We start from the raw sequence: 17757 nt of genomic DNA, 5'->3' as shown, positions 1-17757 counted from the left end.
TTTGGGGTTCCATACCAATTTTAGTGGGGTTGGGCAAAATGGGTGAAGAGGAGTGGGAGATACAGGCTTCCAGTTATGGGATAAATGAATCGTGGGAATAAAAGGCACAACACGAGGCACATAGTCAATGATATCGTAATTGCAATGTTTCAGGATAGGTGGCAGCTACATTTGTGGTGAATTTAGCATAATGTATTAACTTGTCTAATCGCTGTGTTGTACACCTGAAACTAATGTAACATTGTGTCAACCATACTCAAATGAAGCGAACAAATAAAAAAAAAACAAATAAAAACGAAGATAGGGATACCTTTCAAGAGCAGACCACCAGAGCTTAGCAAAATACTGCTTCTATTCCTACTAGAGGAGCAAAGATAGTTGTGTATTTGAAAAGTTAAGTGATTAGTACAAGGACACCTGGACAGAAAGTTAATTCGGTTTCTGGTTACAAAGGCAGTTGACTTTCCCCTCTCACACAGGGAGAGATTGAATACATAAATGGGTGGTGAACAAACCATATATGACAATGGAGCTCAGACCCACAACTTCTACAACAAAGTCGATGACTGAATCTCCCATGTTTATTTTATTTATTTAATGTTTCACTCCTGATTTCAACTCAGGACTAGACAGAGAAAACCAAAGGCACTCCCCAATCTACCCACATAGGGTGCCCCGCTCAGCTTCCCCACTCCCAACAATTCGAACCACTGGTACCGTAGTGTTCTTTTTTCTTTTTAAAGCTCACCCACTCCTCTATCTGCCTTTTCTCTGTTAAAATGCAAGTGACTGTGGCTGACTCCCATGCTATAGCAAGCTCTGAATAAAACAGCTTTTTTGTTGTTGTTCTCATTTGAGCAGTCTTTGTTTACTTCTACAGAATTGACCACTGTTAAAACCAACCTGTCTAATAAGGAGGCATTTCGATTAGAGGAGAGAACTGTCCTAGAGAATTCTTTCTGTTTCTCATTAAAGCATTCTTCTACTTTTGCTAAGGAAATCTCATCTCTCTGTTTCGATTTTAAGTGCAGACAATCGTAATGTTCCCCGGTACTTATTTTTGTACATAGTCTATCAGTTTCCGGAAAAATAACCGGTAGCCAAAGGAGGTGAGATCAAGGATGTATTTTGCAACATTTATCTACTTAATGTCTAGGAATTAAGTGGACAAAATCAGGGAAGTTGTTTATGCAATTGCCAGACGGCATGGCATCTCATGAATCTCTGTGAGATATTTTCCGTCCTAATAAGAGTTCATAAACCTATTTAAAAAGGACCAGGAAACCTGCTATTCTGATCTGTATCTGAGACATTGTTTATGACACTCTATAATTTCCTAGTAGACGCACTTCTTTTTCTCTTAATTTCTTCTTTATTCATTGTTTCTGTCTCTTTGACTTTTACAAAAAATCTATTTTACATTGGTTTTGTCGATAGGAAGGTGTTAATGTTGGTTTGTTTTGTGGCCGTTCTGTGTCGAGCGATGAAATCTTCCCGTTGAACAACAAAGTTCATTTAGATCCTACCATCTCTGCTTCTGATTTGAGAATACGATCATACGTTGCAGTCATCACAAAAACTCAGCCCTGAATTACTTGGCTCCCAAAATAGTGATGGCAAAACACAGATACTTTGTTTCTCCCACTTACAAACATACTGTGTGCTAAAAATGTTAAACTTTTCCTGATCCCTGTGCTTTCAGAAAACAGCGAAGTTGGTAAATTCCCTCACCCTTTTATATTCCAGGAAATGGCTCACTCCACAAGATACTCATGCCCCCGTATATTCCAAAATAAATCCAATCTGCATCCCTTCTCATGACTCCCATCTGGATGACGCCCTTGCCCACGTGCTTCTATAAAATCAAGGACCCTTCTGTCACTTCTAGACAGTTCTCTTTAAGAAATATGTAGCCTCAGGGCACCTGGGTGCCTCAGTCGGTTGAGCGTGCGACTTCAGCTCAGGTCATGATCTCCGGGTTGTGAGTTTGAGCCCTCCGAGTCCGGTTCTGTGCTGACGGCTCAGAGTTTGGAACCTGTTTCAGATTCTGTCTCCATCTCTCTCTCTGCCCTTCCCCCACTTGTGCTTGCTTTCTTTCTCTCTCAAAAATAAATAAACATTAAAAAAAAAAAAGAAATATGTAGCCTTAGTTGTCATCTCCTGAATTGTCCAACGTCTTTTATGTTTTAGAACTCTCTGTTTGACTTCAGTATAGCCTTGGAGATAGTTTTAAATTGGCAATGGGTCCTATTGGATCCAATATTCTTAATCTGATCATTGTCTCTTTCCTAGCTAAATTGCAGTACTATTTTATTCACATATCATTCCCTGTCAACAGAGGGAAATCCAGAGTTTAAACATTTTTATGGATTATGGAAACTTAACATATTTGTAACCCACTCTATTTATTGTCTATTGTCTATTAATTTGACTTTACTGCCTTCACTGCCTTCCCACTGCCTTCACCCATGTAACCTTAGTATCTAGGAAATACTTGCCTGGGAAGATAAACATGCAAACAACGTTAATCATTCTAGAAACTTCTTAAAGGACCTATCAACTCTTCACTGTGTTGTGTCCATCAATCCTAATCACACTCCCAGATTTTAAGACTCACTTTAATCCACACTAAAATCAATAAGTATCTCAACTTTGCCCTTCCCTCTCTGATGCACAACTGGGAATTTATCTTCAGTGCTGTCTTTCCAAAGTTGCTTTGGTGGGATTTTGGGGAGCCAGAATTTTAAAATAATTAAGAGTCTTTAGTTTCATTTATTTCTTATTTATTTATTTATTTATTTATTTATTTATTTATTTTAGTTTGTAAATAGTGCTTCCGATAGCCATTACTTCCATATTTATCTTTGCTTTTTCAAACCAAACTACTATAAAACTTTTCTAAAGTTTATCCATATCTCCTCATTTTCATGTCAAACTCCTGAAAAAGACGGCGGTGGGGGGGGGGGCTCTTAATTTACAATATGTATGTTTTCTTTAACAGAATAAACAGTTTCCTTAGTCTAGACTTAAAGAGGTTTTTTCAACAACTCGTTTCTTAAGCTCAAAGTGTTCATCCTCCCTTTATATTTTTCCTTATTTTTCAAGTTAATGACCGATTCACCTCCCACCAAGGTGGCCAACTGATTCTAATGGGCTCATTACAAACGCTCCAGTTCTCCTTGCTACCTAGTTAACTGATTTTGTAAAGAACCGATTTAAATATAATAGGCTCTATCTGCAAATTTAATTTGTGTACTTTATGAGGAACTCAGAAGAAGGATGCTAGAAATTTTCAAGGACAGGTACAAAGATACAACACGTGTTTCTCCACTTTCTTCAGCAGTGAATCTCAAACTTTGTTTAATATAAGGATTCTAGGGTAACTTTTTGTAAAAGTAGATTTAAAGATAGAATCAATAGTCTACATTTTTTTTCCCTGAACAACTTTGGTGAGTCTGATGCAATTGAGAAACATTAATCTATGATACTTAAACTCCTTTAAACTACCCATCTCCAACCTTTCCCATTATAGATGCCTGAAAATAAAATACTTTTGAGCATAAAAATTAATATATTTATTTAAATAATTCTCTTGGCTAAAAAGTTTTTACTTTTTTCAGTCAGAGAAACAATACTCTCTATTGGTTCCTCAGCATAGGAATTTGGAGAAAGTTTTAAAAGCTTCCTTTCCCTTTATTTAAAATAAAGTCCCAGGGTGCCTAGGGAGCTCACTCAGTTAAACATCCAATTCTTGATCTTGGTTCAGGTCATGATCCAACAGTTCATGCGATTGAGCTTGAGATTCTCTTCCTCTCTCTCTGCCCCTCCCCTGCTCAAAATAAATAAATAAACTCGAAAATAAAATAAAGTCTAGTCATCTGTTTTATTCATGACCTCTTTTGTTGATTACATTTGCTGTGACTTTTCCAGGTTTCATCACCTCAAGTTTCCATAATTTACATGGTTTGCCGTTGATTATTCCTGAACTTAATTCATCTTGTACAAGGATTCCAGTTAAATTTTCTTAATAGCAAAGGAAAGCAAAGCAAAGCAAAGCAAAGCAAAGCAAAGCTTTCATTGTGCATGAGACTATGTTATGGCCACTCCTTGACTGCATTTTTTTGTCTTCTTCCTAATTCCAAAATCCAGAGGGAGATACTCTGATTTGGAGTTTAGCAGCATGGCATTGATTGAAGCATTTCCTTGGGATCAGAACCTTTGAAAGGGAAAGAGAGAAGTTGAACTGCAGTGTGTCCCCGTGAGTCGCCGCGGATGGAACTGGGGGTTGCTCTCCACTGAGCTAGAAGACCAGGATTTGAAAGTTGCCATCCTCCGTCACTGGATGCCACAAGAAGGAACATGACCCTCCCTGGGCAAGGACGGCTGTTGGCACCTCAGACGGCCTGGAAAAGGCTGACACTGAAGACTGGCTACAACAGCAGAAGAGGTGCTTCGTCAGAGAAGATCTGGGCAGCACACCTGCACCTGCCCCACCTCCTAGTCCACGTGTGTAGATGTGTCTTCCCTCCTGAATCCGAGTTAATATCCAGACCCCTGGTGCCCCAGAACTGGTGAGGATCACAATCTTATGGAAAGATGTCTGACATTAGCCTGCGGGCCAGCTAGGCATGCCCCCTGCCCGTCTTCAGCCAATACATCTTAGCCAAATAACACTGATCCTACTCTCTTTCATTGATGTTTTGAGAGGATTTGCTTTTATCATTAAACTGTGACCTTACTCTGTTTTTCATGATTGGATGGATATCTAGTCTTTAGCAGTGAGAGTCTGCTAAGTAGTTCAAAAATTGGTACTTAAACCACATGTGAGGAATTAATGTTGAAATTAAATTTTAGGTATTCTTCTAGAATCTGTTCACCAAAATACTTTCAACCGCTCAAACTCATCCTCCTGCTTCCATTTTCTTAATGTACTTTGCATAAAAATAGAACAAAAGTTGTTTTGTAATATATACTTGGGTATTACTTTTGTCTACATAAACATGCAAAGTTTTGGGAAACTAGGATTTCTTCTTCTTTCTTTCTTTTTTTTTTAGTTTTTATTTAAACTGCAGTTAGTTAACAGACAGTATAATATTAGTTTCGTGAGTAGAATTTAGTGAATCATCACTTACATGCAATACCCAATGCTCATCACAAGTGCCCTCCTTAATCTCCATCACCTATTTAACCCATCCCCCCTCACCTCCCCTTTGATAACCTTCAGTTTGTTCTTTATAGTTAAGAGTCTGTTTCTTGTTTTTTTTCTCTCTTTTTTTTAACCCTGTGTTCATATATATATATATATATATATATATATATATATAAATGAAGTAACACTCAGCCATAAAAATCATGAAATCTTGCTATTTGCAACAAGTCTTCATATTGGAGACTTCCTGTCTGGACAAGATGACATAGACCTGGCTCTCTTTGTGAAATAAAACCCTGGAGTTAACACAGGATGAAACCAAAGGAGAAGTCTACCAGTCACTAGAGAAAGATGAACTTCTCTGGGAGCCCAGGAGAGCAATAGCAAAATAGCAAGGTCCCTTTCATACCCCGACCCAATAAAAGAAGACAACCTAGACCATGGGTTTCTTGACATACAAACTAGCAGACACAGGCACGTGGGTGAGCTCACCTTCCGAATAGAATGCAAGTTCCTTTTACGACATCAGGTGAGCCACAACCAACAGCAGGGAGAGCCAGCAGGAGCCTTGCTTACAATAAGTGGTCGGGGTGGTGACTTTCTTTTTCCGCAACCTGAGATTTTGCACCCTGGACCAAGAGATACTGGTGGGTTAGGGAGTGCTGGCGAGATGAATATCATCACACCAGGCAGCTTGGCCTGGGAAGCATTCGCAGACACCCATAGGCAGGAGAACCATAAGCAAATGAGCATGGAGAGTAGACTCTTCATTTTTGTATATGCGAGGCTTTCATCGCCTGTTATAGACATTTAACTACCCTTCCTTGAGAAACTAATTTTGTCCTTCAGGCGGCTCCGGGGGGACCAGTGGAAGACTGAGAAGCACCAGATAATCCAAGCAGACCAAACAAAATCAGAAAGTTTCTAGAATTAAGTCGTCTTTCCAACTACAGCTCACAAAAGAAGGCCTGGACCTATATAGTGAACCTAAACACAACGAGCACCTGCTAAAATAAAAGATTCAAATAGGACCAGAGTCTCCAAACATAATAGACAAGGTGATAGAGCATAATAAAAAAATATCACCCTTTGTACAGTGACCAAGAAAGTCAAAACTGAAGTAAAAAATACTTCAACGGAAACCAACAGCAAGATAAATCAGATATGGGAATGATTTCACAAGAATTTTAAGCCAAATTCAATAAAAAGGATTCAACAACTAGTTACAAATTTCCTTAAAAGAAATGGAAAGGTAGAAAGCAAAGCAAGGAAAGAGGATGGAAGAAAAAGTGGAAATTATAGAACTGAAAAATACAATAACAGAACTAAAAAAAAAAAAAAAAACCCTCACCAGATGGACTAATTGCAAGAACAGATTCGATGGGTTTGAGAGAAGAACAATAGAAAATATCCAATCTGAACAGTAAAAAGAAAGTAGTCTGAAAGATAAAGTGAACACAGCCTCAGGAATCTGTAGCAATATAATAAAGAGTCTAACTTTCAAATCATGGGAGTCTCTGAAGGAGAGAAAAGAGTAGGGCTGAATGAGTGTTCAAAGAAATAATGGCTAAAAAATTGTCAAATTAGGTAAATGATACAAACCGAGAGGTCTAAGAAGCTGAGTGAAACTTGAACAGAGTATTCCTAAGGAAATCCATGCACAGGCACATCATATTAAATTTCTGAAAAGGAAGACAAAGAAAAAAAGTCTTAAAAACAGCCAAAGATGAAAGACATATTACCTACTGGGAAATGCCAATTTGAATGACAATGGATCTTCACCTGAAGCCATGGAGGCCAGAAGAAAGCGTACATTTTTTTAAAGTACCAAAGGAGAGAAACTATCAACCAGAAGTTCTTCATCTGGTGAAATCATTCTTCAGGAACAAAGGGAATAAAAGAAGAAGGAAAAATAAAAGAACTTATTACTAATAAAATTACTACTAAAGATTGGCTAAAGCACGAACTTCAAATACAAAGGAAATAACAAAACTAAAAATATGAAACATTTGGAAGGAAGAAGGAACAGTGGACAGGGCAGACACAAGGGGCATATTATATTGTTTACATTCTTTTTTTCTTTATGTTAATTCAAAGGGAATTTTTAAAAATCTTTTGACTCCATTTACCCAAATCTCCCACCCTCCACCTTTCTGTCCCCCCCAACTCTGGCAACCACCAATCTGTTCTCCGAATCTATGAGCTTGCATTTTCCCCCTTTTTTATTTCACACATAAATAAAACCATACAGTATCTGTCTTTCTCTGCCTGATGTATTTCATTTTGCATAATACCTTCTATCCATCTATGTTGTTGCAAAGGACAAAATTTCATTTTTTTATGGCTAAGGAATATTCTGTTACATTTACATATGTAGGGGTGCCTGGGTGGCTCAGACAGTTAAGCATCCGACTTCAGCTCCAGTCATGATTTCATGGTTCATGAGTTCAAGCCCTGTGTCGGTCTCTGTGCTGACAGCTCAGAGCCTGGAGCCTGCTTTCAGATTCTGTTTCTCCCTCTCTCTCTGCCCCTCCCCTGTTCATGCTCTCTCTGTCAAAAATAAATAAATATAAAAAATTAAAATATATATATATACAATATACATTATATATAGTTTATATCTGTATATATATAAACAATCTCTTTATCCATTCATCCATTGATGCACCTTTAGGTAGTTTCACATCTTGGCTGTTATAAATAATGGTGTAGTGAACATAGGGATACATAGATCATTCTGAGCTAGTGTTTTTGTTTTCTTCGGATAAACACTCAAAAGTGGAATTTGCTGGATCACAAGGCAGTTCAATTTATTAATTTTTTGAAGAAACTCCATGTTGTTTTTGCAATGGCTGTACCAATTTGCACTCCCGTCAACAGTGCACAAGGGTTCCTTTTTCCACATCTTCACCAACATTTGTTATTTCTTGTCTTTTTGATAATAGCCATTCTAATAAGTATGAAGTGATATCTCATTGTGGTTTTCATTTGCATTTCCCTACCGATTAATGATGTTGAGCATCTTTTCATGTACCTGTTGGTTATCTGTATGTCATCTTTAGAAAAATGCTTATTTACATTTTCTACCAATTTTAATTAGACTGTTTTTTTTCAGCTGGGTTTTATGAGTTCTTTATATATTTTGGATATTAGCCCCTTATCAGATATATGATTTTCAAATATTTTCTCCCATTTCGTAAATTACCTTTTATTTGTGAAAGGTTCCTTTTGCTGTGCAGAAGCTTTTAAGTTTAATGTCATCTCACTTGCTTATTTTTGCTTTTGTTCTTTTTGATTTTGGAGTCAGATTCAAAAATTCATTACCAAGACCTATGTCAAGGGGTTTATCGCCTTTTTTTTTCCCCAGGAGTTTTATGCTTTCAGGTCGCATGTTCAAATCTTTAATACATTTTGAGTTGACTTCTATGTATTGTGTAAGATAGTGGTCCATGAACCAGAAGTTATAGCATCTGATACTCATGACAATGACTTGTAAAGGTGGGGAAGGTAATCAAGCTGAATGGAAGCAAGATGTCAACACTCTAATAAGTGCTATAATGCCTGTACCAGTAGTTTGTGATAAGTCAAATATATCCATTATAATACCCAGAGCAATCACTGCAAAACTATACAAAGAATATACAAAACATGTGTACAAGCAACGGAAACAAAATATAAGAAACAAAAACTGAGATGGTGGAAAGAAAAATCCACAATTATTGCTGGGAATTCAACACCCCTCTGACAGCATGACAAAAGTGAAAATCAGCAAAGACGTGACAGATCTAAACAGCAAAATTAACCAACAGGACGCAACTGATATATATAGAACACTGCACTAAAAATGGCAGAATACACGTTGTTTTCAAGAACTGATGGAATCCCCACTATCACAGACCATATCTTGAGCCATAAAACATCAACAAATTTAAAAGAATTGAAATCATAAAAGTGTTTCCATAATGAAATCAAACAGGAACAAGTAATAAAAAGTCACCAGGAACATCTGTAAACATGTAGAAAACACAGAAAGCACTTTTATATTATCCATGGAGCAAAGAGAAAGTCTCAAAGGAATTTAAAAACCAAAGAGAAATGAGTGAAACTACAATACAATGTATCAAACTATGTAAGATGCAGCTAAGGTGGTGCTAAAGGGTAAATTTTTAGCACTAAATGTTTATAGTATTAGAAAGGAAAGGTCACAAATGTAAGTTCCTATTGTGATAGATTGGAAGCAAACTCAAAGCAAAGAGAAGGGAGGGAATAATAAATTTCAAACAAATTGATGATCCTGAAATCAATTAAACATAAAAAGAACACAGACAATAAAACAAAAATGTTTTTTAAAGAAACCAATAAAACTAATAAATACATAGCAAGCTTGAGAGAAATAGAGAAGATACAAATCTCTCATATTAGAAACACAATTTATTGCAATATATCCTTCAGCCATTACAAGAATAATAAGGGAATCCTATGAACGACTATGCTCATAAATTCAACAACTTAGGAAAAGTACCAATTCTTTGGAAATGACAAAATACCAAAATCCAAATTAGATAAAACTGATAATCTGAATATTCCCAGTACCAATAAATGATTGACTATATAATGAACTCCTTCTCACCAAATAAATCTTTTAGCCCAGATAATTTCATTAAAGAATCTTGCAGAACATTTAAAGAAGAATGAATGTCAGTTGCACATGATTTCTTTGAGAAAATTGAGAAAGTAGAAATTTTTTTCACCTCATCTTATAAGGACATTATTACACTGACACTAACACCAGAAAAGATCACAAGAAAAGTCATGGATCAATATAGCTCATGAACATAGATGTAAAAAATCCTCAAAAATAATATTAGCAAAGCTAATCTAGCAATGTATAAAAACAAGTATACACCATGGCCAAATGGATTTTATCCTAGGTATGCAAAACAGGTTCAACATTCTTTAATCAAGCAATGTAACCCGTCATATCAATAACCTAAGGATGAAAGCTTATATTATCATATCAGGTGACAAAGGAAAACAATTTGACAAAATCCAACTCCATTTCAGGATCCCAGCAATTTGTAGAGGGAGATTAACTCAGTTTGATAAAATGTATGTTGAAGGAGGTCCTCAAGAGGATGCAACTGTGGGTTGATCTGTGAGGTGGGTTCTGGAAACCAGAGGCTTCTCACCCCTACCCTTATCCTTGGAATGTGGGTTCTGCTTATCTTCCTGCTCCCAGAGGCTGCTCCAAGGATACAGCCTTGAGTTCCTGATGTGTTGAGACCATCTGGATGTTCTAGGTGACTGAGCCCAATTAAGGTCTCTGTATAAACTTTTAAGATTCAGGAGACTCATATGGAATTTTACATGTTTTGTGACCACCCAAGACAAGGCTCATATATATGTCCCCTTGTTTATTTATTTTTTAAAGTAACCTGTCACTTACCCATCTGTGGTGGCTTGCCTCTTCCTTTGGTCTCTCCCTTCCTTCCTTGTAAGACCGACAGAATGTGATGTGTTCATACCTGATGAGTCTGCTAATGTATCATCTTTATTAAATGACATAAAGACACAAGTGGAATCCCCTGAGTGATCTCTTGAGCCTAGAAGAGTTAATGAAACAACGGTTAGGATAATGGGTCTCTTGGCAAAAAGATAAAAGTTGTCACTGATTTTGGAAATCATTGTCTTAATTTGTGTTTTCTCTTGCGTGTATGTGTCTTGTTGCCTCCAATGCTACCCAATGAGCCACATCCATGCTCCTGAAACCCCTTGCTGAATGCTCAGGACTTACTGCAAAAGATGGAGGGGGCACATGAGATTGTAAGAGTGAGTCACTAGGGGTGTTGTGCTGGAGGAGGTCATCAAGAGGTCATGAGTGCCGGTTGATCATGAGCTGGACTAGGCAATTGGAGGCTCCCCATCGCCTCCCCTGTCCTTGGAATATGGGTTCTTCTTGCCATTAAGGTGCCCAAGACAAGCCTCAGATATAAGTTTTCCTGTTATCAAACCTGCGAACTACCAATCTTGAGTGGTCTATCTCTTTGTTCTCTCTCTGCCCTCCTTGTACTGGGCTTGGTTTCAGATTACACCTGAGATACTCTCTAGGAGCTTTCCAAACTACAGGGCACCTATAAAAAGCCTTCAGCTAACACAGAACTTAGTGGTGAAAAGCTGAATGCTTTTTCCCTAGAAGTGGGAACAAGGCAAGGCTGTCCACTCTCACCAACGCTTTTTGCCATAATGCTCTTCAAGGAAATATAGGTGCTACTATAGGACAAAATAAATCAGTAAAAAAAAAAAAAAAGAAATTGTTTAAAGGCCTACAAATTTCAGAGAAAAAAGGAAAACTGTCCCTATTTGCAGATGACCTATCTGCATAAAAACTTAAGGAAACTGTAAAAACAGACACATTGCTAGAACATCAGCAATGTCACATGATAGAATACCAACACAGAAAAACAATTGGATTTCAACATATCAGCAATGAATATGAGGACCGCAAATTTAAAAACAATACCATTTACAATTGCTCCAATAAAATGAAATACTTAGTTATACTCAAAAAATATAGACTTAATACTTAAAAAACAATATTTAACCATGAAAATATGGTATCCGTATGCTGTAAATTGTAAAATGAAGGAATTCTAAGACCTAATGAAAACCCTGGACAATTCAGACTGTTCTTCTGAATTTCAGGACACATGTTCAGGTCTGTATATCTATATACTTGTATATATATATATATATATATATATATATATATATATATATCTGTTTTAGTGTCCAAACCCATGTGTCCAAACTAGAATTTATGATCTTTCCCAAAAGAAATTATCTTCCATTTTCTTTTTGTGGCCGCATTCGATTTTCTTTCATATTAAAATCTGAGATCTGAGAATATTTGACACTTTGATTCCTAACCAGAGGTCCAATGGCTAAGCCGTGTCAGCTCCAACATGATCAGCTCTGACCGTTTCTCCCCACTTCTAGAACTGCCAGCCTCACCAGGAGTCTGCAATCTAGTTTCCCCACATCGATCGCTTCCTCCTTAAAGGGATGTAGACAGCGTTCGGACAATCGTTGTAAGACGCACGTTTAAGCACATCATTCCTCAGCTTACAGATCACCCAGTGGTTTCCCAATGCCCAGACTTCTCGAGATGTCCAGAAATGGCTTCATTCTGAAAAGTCTCCCTCCTGTGACTCACCATGATTTTTCTTATAATAATCTAGCCACAAGTATTTTCTTAATTTTGGAATATTTCCTTCAGCATAGCTTTATCCATATGATACCTTCCCTTCCCCACCTCCCATTTTTTATTGAATCATACTGATTTTCCATCGGGCTCCACCATTGTTTGCTTCCTCAGACTTTCTTGTTACAAAACCAGTTAAGAGATTTCTATTTTGCACTGCTCAGTACAGTCACGCGTGGTTTCTGTGTGTGGAAATGGACATTTATTTTATGTGTCCAGTCTCCCTCCTTGGACTGTGGGCCTGATTTTGTGTATCGTCCAGCTCTGTGGTACCTAAAACCCACGTAAAGGACAGAGTAACGGCCACAAGATTATTAAAAACATGGCCGATTCCGATTCTGAAATTTTAACAACTCATTAGTAATCGGTACTGTTGGTATCTTATTTACTATTATGAGCAGCTATAGTTTTACACATTTTTAGTATATATAAAGATGCAATATATAAAAAGTTGTAATATATATAATAGATTTTATTTTATGCATAAAATATATGCAAATGTAGTGAATTAACTTATAAGTCATTCAAACACATCAGATAAACATAGAGCTTAGTTTGTATTAATTAGTAATTTTTAATTTAAAGCTTGCGGTAGGTTTATCACAATGCAGTCATTTTGTAGAGGCAAAAGTGGTCTGAAAATTCCCCTTTCCTACTTATCTACCCATCCCCTGGATGTGCTTCTTTCATTCAGTGAACATTTGCATTTGGGGCAGGTGCTGCAGTGATTGGAGCATAAGCTGTTGTGTCCAAAGTCTGATTTCCCCTCGGCTCGGTCACTGTCTCTGCTTGTGATCTAGGGCCAATGTCACTTTGTCATCTACCTCCTTTTTTAACCTACCTCACTGGATTGTGAAAAGAAAGGAAACAATGCACATGAATGGGTTAAAATAGAACACAGACTATCCCAACTACCTAACAAGAAAATGTTATTGTTAATAGTGTCCGTTTTACTATTGTGTGTAACGCTTCACCATTGCAATAACAGAAAATGACGAAAGATACAAGCTTTAGGAGAAGAGTTTATATACTTCAAAAAATAAGTGCATCTGAATTAGCTGTGTATTTATTATTCTAGGAACACTAAGCTCCACGATATGTCCAAGAGGGAAAGTACTGGTGAGTTCACTGACTAATGTTATTCAAGAATTTAGTGATGACCACAAACCATAGTATATCACGCTGTAAGGCACCAGCTACCTACAGCCAGAGAGAAGAAACAATTTTGCAATATAATTTTAAAAATATCATTAGTGATGTACCAAGAAATGCATTAATTTTTTATTACATCTATCTTTATAATAGGTCAGTCAGCCCAGTCAAATTAAGACTTTTATCCCAGTTCTTTTTTAAATTGTATTTATATATTTTTTAATGTTTATTTATCTGAGAGAGAGAGAGAGAGCAAGCGGAGGAAGGACAAAGAGAGAAGGAGACACAATCCGAAGCAGGCTCCAGGCTCTGAGCCGTCAGCACAGAGCCCAGTGTAGGGCTCAGACTCACAAACTGTGAAATGATGACCCGAGTCGAAGTCGGACGTGTAACCCACTGAGCCACCGAGGCATTCCCCCAGTCATTTCTATTAAAGCCTTGAAATGAGCTTAGAATTAAAACGAATATTTCTACCTTTAAAGACAATTAAGAGACATCAAATTCAATCTAATAAATATTGGGTATTGGTTAGGTAGGACATTGTGATTTTTTGACAGAAAGGATTTCAAACTACCCCATCGGGATATGCAGACAGTGAGTGATGTAAATGGTTGTATAGACACATGATCCAAGCTGTCTTTTCTTATTTTAGAGTTTAGGTATGTGAGAAACAAATGAAACAGGAAAAACAAACTAGGGAATGACGTTGCTGATTGATAAGTGCATTATAATAAATAAAATTGTTCTGTATTGAAATGTGATTCCCTGTAGCTGTCCTTCCTGGCCCTATCATATTCCTCAGTGAGTCTGCTAGAGGTCCATAGGCCCCACTTTTGGTCCCCTCAAGCACCGCATATAAACCATAGCTCTCGAGCTGTGGTGGGTCTCAGGACCACCTCAGGAGCTAGAAAAATGCAAACACCCAGGCCACACGCATTCCAGAGAGCCTGGGTCTCTCTTCTCTTTCGCCATCCAGGAGATGCTGATACGTATCAACGTTTGAGAAGCTAATAAAATGACAGTCGGTGACATAGAGAACTTTATAGAATTTTCTAAAGCATTCTCTGTCTCTGTCTTTGGCCCTCTCTCTCTCTCTCTCTCTCTCTCTGAATTATTTTTATACAATTCCTCATGATTTTCTCTTTCACACCTTTTTTCTCTCTGGGCACCCTCAAAAGATTTATATCCACTGATGTTTCCAAATGCCCAGGTGTTTCGCATCTTATATGCTAATGTATAGGTGCTTGACAGAAATTGGGCCCTGCACAAACAGACCCCACCGGGGCACGCATAGTCTACCCGGATGCTTTTTGAATTTTAAAGTCTCAGCACTCCCTCTTGGCATGGTGAATGTTTACAGAGGTTCCACTGGAAAGAATCCCTGGTGGGTAAAGAAGAGACAAATCCAAATAAACAAGGTATTTGTGCTCTGCTGGAAGTACAGGATTATTCTGTCTTTTAATAAAAGGCAGCACTCATGTTAATAACACGAAAGTAAATATCTAATATCATTTCAATGTAGTGTGTGGTCTCTCACTACTTTGTAATTAACCCGAACGAATACAGAATCTCTAAGTAGGTTCTGACATGGCCAGATATGCAGGCGGTTCCTTCCCTCGAGTGGAATCACAGGGGGGAGAAATGAACATCCGGAGTCATCAAATAATTGTTTCAGTTCTTCTTGAATTTTATCTCCTGGAAGAAATTGATACTCGAGAGAGGCAATGAACATTTGCTTTACAACACAATAATCGCATATGGAGCACTCAATAGAGATTTTTGAATTAAAAGGACGTGTTCTTACCTTTGTGGAGCTGAAGTGTTTCGAGCAGTGAAAGACATAAATTTGAAAAGATCATGCCAAAAACGATGTTATATTTGAGGGGGGCAGATGATGCAATTAGAAACTAGACCTTTTAAAAATCATGAATATATGACTAAGCATACTGCAAACATGTCAAAATAGCCACACGCTTAAAATATATTTTAGGGGTAACTGGGTGGCTCAGTCAGGTAAGAGTCTGACTTGGGCTCAGGTCACGATCTCACAGTTCATCGGTTCGAGTCGCACATCAGGCTCTGTGCTGACAGCTCAGAGCCTGGAGACGACTTTGGATTCTGTGTCTCCCTCTCTCTCTGCCCCTTCCCCTGCTCACACTCTGTCTCTGTCTCTGTCTCTGTGTCTGTGTCTGTCTCTGTCTCTCTCAGAAATAAATATTAAAAAATTTAAAATATATTTTATGATGTAAAATGTTCTGGCCATTGAGAAATTTAATCTGTCACTTGTATATTTTGATTAACATTACAAAAATGTGTAAGTTGTAAATAGTGGATGGATAAAAATTTATTCAGTTGGAAAATATTTTGAGTAAAACCAATTTCGTTTTTTTTTAATTTTTTAAATGTTTATTTATTTTTGAGAGAGACAGAGACAGAGAGACAGAGCGTGGGTAGGGGAGGGGCAGAGAGAGAGGGAGACACAGAATCCGAAGCAGGCTCCAGGCTCTGAGCTGTCAGCACAGAGCCCAACATGAGGCTCAAACTCACAAACCACAAGATCATCACCTGAGCCGAAGTCGGATGTGTAACCGACTGAGCCACCCAGGCGCCCCTACGTAAAATCAGTTTCAATTGCATTAACGATTGTGACTAAATGATCAAGAGTCATATAAGAACTATAAATATGTTAATATTACTTTAAGCAAATATTTCATCACAGAGTAAAGTGGTTCGTATAATTGTGGCGAGTATAGTTGATTGAGGCATCTAAATGTCAAATTATCACTATTTTGGAAAGGACATATTGATTATATTAAATTATGCATGTGATATTAAAATGAACATATTGATTATTAAACGATGCATGTGATATTAAAATTAAGATTAAAATAAAAACAATCAAAAAGCCTTAAACTTGACCTTATTAATAGCAATTCATTTGTCCTAAGACCAATCCTTCAATAAGTGGTGGAATTGTAACTTTAAAACTAGAATTGTATTTCCACAAAGGGCTTCAGATTTTGGAATCAAATAAATGAGTCAAACAAGAACTATGGGTTTTTAGATTCTACTTTTTATCTCATCTTTACATTTATATATATTCCATGCATACACACAGAACATGTACATGTGTGTATATTTAATACATACATGATATATAATTCATACACATACATATGACTAAAAAGAGATTATTTTTTTCAAATGTCGCCTTGTGGGAAAAAAACATACTTAAGAAAATGGTACACAAAAAATTAATAATTCCATCATGGAAATATCTTTTTGCTAATGACATTTCCAGCCAAATGGAAAAATTAAGCTCTGTTTTTTTACTAGATTGGCTACCGCAGCAGGGAAAACACTCCAGGATTTCCTTGTGTTTTCTTACATTTCCCAGATTGTTTTACATTTAGGTTCAGGTCTTGGGCCGATCCGATGGGAGCAGAAGGGGTGTGTGTTACTTTCAGAATAAGGCCATTGAAGTGGATGTAAATTCACACGCACTCTGTTTTAGATCCGCACAGCTAGAACAAAAACACTTTGAGATGAAAGGTTTGCAGCTGGGGACAACTGTCTCTGACCCACTTGAGGTTGTGATTTCAATGAGAAATAAACATTTTCTATTTTAAGCCATTCCATTGCAATTCTGAGCTTTATTTATTCTGCCGTGTAGTCTGGTGTAACATGACTAATACAGCTACCCACAGTGATAAAGCTGAGATTACCCCCTACCTTGTTTCGTATATTTGTTCTTTTGAAGCTTGGAGGAAAAGAGTTTTCTCATAAGGAATCCTTTTGTACATTACGTTGTTATTAAATCAAGGGCAAGGTTTCCCTACTTAAAATTAAATTCACAATTCTAATTTATCTAGCCTGTGTCTGAGAATCTATTACGGTTAGTTGTTCAATGGACTCTCCACTTTTTCCCTAACTAAATGTGGGCAACGATCTTACATAATATCGAGTGCAGAACCATGTTAAACTGAAAACCAAATTCCTAGTTCTGTGTGTGTGTGTGTGTGTGTCACATTATCGAAGAATACAACCATATGCCATATTCTTGTCTTCTGTTTCGATTTCCACTTATTGTTTCCATTTGACAATTTTATAATTGGGATTTGGTTTTCAGTTTTTTTTTTCCTATTTGTTTTTCTTTGGAGGGGGGAGATCTGACGGTGCTTTTTTCTGAGTATAG

Source organism: Panthera tigris, chromosome F2 (genome assembly GCF_018350195.1).
Source record: "Panthera tigris isolate Pti1 chromosome F2, P.tigris_Pti1_mat1.1, whole genome shotgun sequence".
NCBI classification, from domain to species: domain Eukaryota; kingdom Metazoa; phylum Chordata; class Mammalia; order Carnivora; family Felidae; genus Panthera; species Panthera tigris.
The sequence above is the reverse complement of the archived record's forward strand: the minus strand, read 5'-3'. Positions refer to the sequence as shown.